Raw genomic sequence first — 6,169 nt, 5'->3', positions numbered from 1 at the left:
TTTTTCCCATTAGTGATGCCCCTAGGTTGAATAATTGTCTGCCCAGTGACATCTACCTCTTCTTCTAGAAATTTCAGATCACACACCAATGCTTGGTCCCCAAGAAACTATTCTAGTACATGAGCTGACTCTAGCTATCAAGAAAGTTTATCAACTGTTTGCACAACTTCATTCTAAAAAGAACCTTGCCTATAAAAATTAACCATACATAAATATCTTCCAAGGCTTAAAACTTACTCTCACATTTAGTAAAAGAACTAAGACTGTGTGTCAAATAGCTACCTGGTAGCAGCTAACATAACAAACTACCTTAAATATGCATTTGCAAAATATAGTACATTTGAATTTCCTTTCAGTATAACTATCTCATGTCTTGAGTTTCTAATGCTGGGTTAGGTGATATATACAACATTCCTGTAATTATTTTTTATCCTCATACTTATTCTAAAACTTAGCTCCATGTTAAGGTAGAGTTTTGGTGCTTGTGTTTGTTTTAGGGTGATGTGATAATTATAACTATTAGATATTTCAATGTTAATAACATAATTTCAAGCACATTTCTTTCAATGCACAGTCTAATGAAACCTAATGAATTTTAGTTACATAGAAAACTTGTATTAAAATAATTCATAATAAAGACTGAGATGCAACATTTCATAAGGGAAATGCTTTCATTTAAATTTGAAGTCAAATGATCATGGATTTGTTTGAAAATTCACAAAACATTCAACCTGTACTCAAAGAAAAAATTCTGCAGTTCTAGAGAAGATAGTCCATAGTTCTCATAAATAGTTAAAGAACTAGAATCTCCACTTTAAGTGCAAAATGAAATTTATCGTCAATCTATGGAGTTGTGACCAGTAACTCCAAATAAATATTTGCACTTCTTGGAGTTTTGAGCTTCTGATCATCCAGTGTGTGTATAATTGATTTTTATTAAGGCTGCAGAAATATATTTACAGATAAACAAAAATGTGTGCCTACTTCTATGTATACAGCACAGAATGTATGCATTCAAATTCCTAATCTGCATGTCAACATGGCTAGTTAGGTGTCTAGTGTGTGAGATGGTCTAGATGGACTGTGCTTTCAGTCTTTTACCAATGAATTCAACATAAACAGAATTAGGCCAAGATTACAATTTCATTGTATCAGAACCTGTGGATTCCTTTACGATCTGCACAGCACCAAATGCAATGATGGCTGGATATCAAGTAGTCCCACTGAAATAAAAAGTGAGTGCCTAATCATAATCACTTTCCAGAATACCACATGATATACATTCCATTTCCATAACAACTTGTGCAGACACCATCAGATGCTAGATAGTCTCTGTACTGAACTGTAACTATTCATGGAGTGGAAAGAACATTAACAATCTGTTTATTACGATATTTACCTGCCCTTCCTCATATGCTTTTCAAAATTAATCCTCTCACATTGCTCCCTTGTTGACCCTGCAAACTTTTAAGATAATTGTTTAATGTCTCACACCAATTAGGCTTGTCAATTTCTGCACTTAAGCATTGCAAGGAAAGTGAAAGGCAGCATGGAGAGACTGTTCTCATATACTGAGCTTTCAGAAAGACTGGTTAAACAATAAAGAACTATGTTATAGACTAGGTTATTTACAATCCTTTATTCATTATGGATAAAATTATTCATGTGTCTGAAGTATTACCTAACATTAAAAATAAAATCACCCATGAATGTCAACAAATATTGCATATGGTATTTGACCAGTAGCAACGTTTTATTTCAGACTAATGCATTTTTCTGGTTTCTAAAGTAAATACTGATTCATCAGTGAAATGGCTCAGAACAGTCCCAGAAGAATTCAAAGAAAAACAACGTCTATGCAATTACTAGGTACTGATGACAATAAATCAATCTTAATGATTTTTATATACATTTCATAGTTAGCATGGCTATTTAACAAAGCTGACCTAATTGAGTAACAAATATTATTTTATGGAAGACTGCTTTGGAATGTGGTGCTTAGAGATCTACCAGAAGTACAGGATGATAGAAATTGTATTGTCTAGGGTATTTGTTATATGACATGTCCTCCCCAAAGCTCATTTTGGCAGAGAGAGACTGATTCCATAGAAATAGGATGAAGTGTATTCATTAAACATTGTAATCATCCATAGATAAACAGATGTCTGGTATTCAAGCAGGGCAAAGCAATAATTACACACATCTGTATGATACCAATAAACCCTAATATGTACAGAAGCAACTGGCTGATCTCTCAGGCTGTGTCTAGACTGGCAAGTTTTTCCGCATAAGCAGGTGCTTTTGCGGAAAAACTTGCCAGCTGTCTACACTGGCCGCTTGAATTTCCGCAAGAACACTGATGATCTCATGTAAGAAATTAGTGCTTCTTGCGGAAATACTATGCTGCTCCCATTCAGGCAAAAGTCCTTTTGCGCAAAAGCTTTTGCACAAAAGGGCCAGTGTAGACAGCTCAGATTTGTTTTGCGCAAAAAAGCCCAGATGGCAAAAATGGCGATTGGGGCTTTTTTGCGCAAAAGCGCGTCTAGATTGGCCACGGATGCTTTTGCGCAAAAAGTGCTTTTGCGGAAAAGCATCCTGCCAATCTAGATGCTCTTTTCCGCAAATGCTCTTAACGGAAAACTTTTCCGTTAAAAGCATTTGCGGAAAATCATGCCAGTCTAGACATAGCCTCAGAATAAAACAAAGAATTTTCCATTACAGAGTTTCATTATTTGGTCCGTTTTACATAAACACTGTAAAGGATTTTGATATTAGTGTACTCAGCAATCTCTGATGATTGCATACTGTGTAGAAAACTCACATACAGCTCACACATGGAAGTAGCAACCTCACTTTCTTTCATAATCCACACTGTTCTTCAGACTTAGTGACAACAAGAATTTGTCTCAGCATCACTTTGTAAAGTTGTCGTCACATTTGATTCTGCATCTTGAACAGACTGACCAACACCTGACATAAAGCGTAGGCCAAAAACAAAAATCACACCACATTTGGCAAGCTGGAAGGACACCTAAGAAATGATAACTGAATGATGATCCCTGGAGACGAAACTCTCACCTCAGAGTTTTCATGAAATGGTGTTTATGTCTGCTCTCAGACTTGGATGTGACATCCTCCATTGCATTAACAAAAGCTCAGCCCCCTGGACAGCTAGGTTTTAGTATCCAACTGGATCCCTGTTCTTCTTTCTAACCAACCTTTACATTCCCACATATTCTTTCTAGAAATATAAATTAATTAGGGATGCATTAAAAGATGATTGTAGTTAAAAGAAAGAGTTATTCTTTGGTTAGCTACCCAGAGCCTTTTTTGGATTGGCATCCAAATGGCTTTTGTTAGTCCAGTTAACAGAAACAAGCTACTCTTACCTGATAAAGACAAATATTTAAACTAATTTATAAGATAAAATCTTAATTATTATTGTAACTTACAAGAAGAAAATTCTAGCTCAGAAAGAAGTCATGTGACAAGACAATGCTTGAGATCCCCTCAGTAGTCAGTAGTGTCTCTCAACTAATAATATAGAGCAAGGAAAAGATAAATCCTGGATTGCTACAACTTATTTCCTTAAATATTCCCTGTTTGCCAGTTTAACAGTGTTCCCTCTTTACAATTACTGGACCGCCTCATGATTCATCTAGGGTACGTCTAAATAGAGGCACTTCCAGTATCCCAAAATAGCTATTCTGCATTTTTTAAGCAAGACGATTATTTATAAATATAATGGGCTCACTCTTCTGAAGCTTCAGGGAGTAGCCGAGTTAATCTGTTACAGAAAAAAACAACAAATGGTCTGGTAGCACTTTATAGACTAACAAAGCATGTAGATGGTATCTTCAGATGAAGAAGTGGGCTGTGCCCACAAAAGCTCATGATATCATCTTTGGATATGTCTAGACTACATGCCTCTGCCGAAAGAGGCATGTAAATTAGACTACCCAACATAGTCAATGAAGGGAGGATTTAAATATCCCCCACGTCATTAAAATAAAAATGGCCACCGCACTGTGCTGGCTCAGCTGATCATTGGCACAGTGCGGCAGTCAAGATGCAGATCGGTCGACAGGGAACGCCTCTGTCAATCGCTCCCTTATGCATCGTGAAACAAGGTTTACAGGAGCAGTCGACAAAGGCATTCCCTGTTGTTAGTTTTGTTAGTCTATAAAGTGCTACCAGACTATTTGTTGTTTTTCACTATTCTGAGGTCCCTGTAAACCTCATTCTACAATGATTAAAGTATGTTATGGAATCGTCGTTTATTTCAAAATTTGGGGCTGTGTAGACAGGCCAAATTTCAAAATAAACTATTTCAAAATTAAATCTAAATAAGCTACTCAATTTGCATAGCTCAAATTGTGTATCTTATTTTGAGCTAAAGGCGCAGTGTAGACACACCTGCAGGGATTATTTTGCTACTGGTCAGACTCCTCTTGTGATCACTCAGTTCATTTTCTCAGTCTCACTATCCAGGATTCTGGTTGTCTTCTTCATTGTGACTTGTCACTCCAGACAGGTCACTTTAATTCTCCCTCTCCAGGGGTGTGTCTGTATCTCTCTGGACAAACTGTCCCTCTGCCATTCCAGGCAGTCCTCCATCTGATATGCGCAGGTTTGCCACTTCCTCAGAGGCTGGTAGGGATGTTATATTCTATATCTATGTTCTATCTACTTTATTCCCAGACCTGGTTGCTGCTTTGTCTCTATACTACTTCCTCCTTTTATCATCTAGCACTTCTAAATGTACCACCTGTCAGCTTTTTCTACTCCCTGTGGTTACTTCCCTTTCTGATTTCTTGCTAGACCCTCTAATCCCAGACAAATTTTTCTCCTATTAGGGAGAGACTGCAGGCTGTTTTTCTATGCTGCCTCTTATGTTCTCATCTTTATAGAAAACCTGTCTGCCTGAAGGTGAGTTTCATTCTAATTATATGTCACTGAGCTCTGGCTTCTTTCCAAGTGCAGCCTACATGTTTAATTTGCCCATCTAGCCTACTGTAAACCCATTAGGACTGCTGTGGGTGAACAGCTCATCACAGTCAGTCTGACATCATACATACCTATTCCCCAACATCCAAAAGAGCACTAAGATGCTAATGTTGCAGGCACGTAAAATTGTTAGAGAGTAAAGGAGCATTCAAAACCACCAGAATTGTAATATAAAAGGAAATCTTGGAAATGCAGAGTTAAGGTTGAACTTACAAAACAAAGAAACAAATAAAAAGTCCCAATACCAATACAAGTATATCCAAGTTAACCATTTATGAAAGGTTTAAAATAAGGGGAAGTGTATGGGAGCTTAGCATCCCTTCCCCTGGGGACATAAGAGAGAAAGAGAGAGTTCCCTGTCTTTCTATGACCTGGACTTAATGTTCCACCTGCCAGTACCTTTGTCATTGGTTGATGGAGTACTTGGCCATCAGGTGGAAAAAATGAAGTGGGAGCAGCAGGGAGAGTGGGTACTTTCCTGTGAATTTTATGGACTCCAAACTGTTTCACAAATGAGTAAAGCAGCAACTGCACCTCTAGGAGAAGAATTGCCCGTCCTGGAAATGCTCCTTTTTAGATTTGTTTATTCTTCAGAGAGACAAAGAAGGAAAGAGGGAGACTTGATACTTTAAAGTCTCCTTTCGGTTGTATTCAGGTTTTTAAATCAGGTTGATCACCAGAGTGTCAGCTATTACCCACCACTGGGCTTCCCTTTATCCCAAAACCAGAGTGGCCATGACAACTCCTCTTCTGGATTGTAGTAGCAGTAGTAGTAGTGTGCGTATGTGTGTGACAGATGCTGTTACAGTTCAATTTCCCAACCTAGCACTTTGAGTGTAGATATGGGGGTCTGGCTAGCAGAATAAACTCTTTAAGAAGAATAAACTCTTTAACCTGTCTCTGTAACTCCCAAAGACAAACTTATCTGGTCTTGGTTTCCCTGAGACCCCAAAAGAAAGATGATTGGTTGCTGCCACCACCAAGTATAAATACAAATATAAAATAAGCCCTTGGCTGGTGTCACTGGGGATTCCTTCCTCAGGGTTCCCTGTACATTTTGGTACAGGGCACTGCACTCACTCAGGCCTCTTCTCTGAAATGTTTTCCACCACTCCATCCACTTATACGAAGCTCACACTTCTGGCTGAGATCCACAGAGGGC

Source organism: Pelodiscus sinensis, chromosome 1 (assembly GCF_049634645.1).
Source record: "Pelodiscus sinensis isolate JC-2024 chromosome 1, ASM4963464v1, whole genome shotgun sequence".
Classification (NCBI taxonomy): domain Eukaryota; kingdom Metazoa; phylum Chordata; order Testudines; family Trionychidae; genus Pelodiscus; species Pelodiscus sinensis.
The sequence above is the reverse complement of the archived record's forward strand: the minus strand, read 5'-3'. Positions refer to the sequence as shown.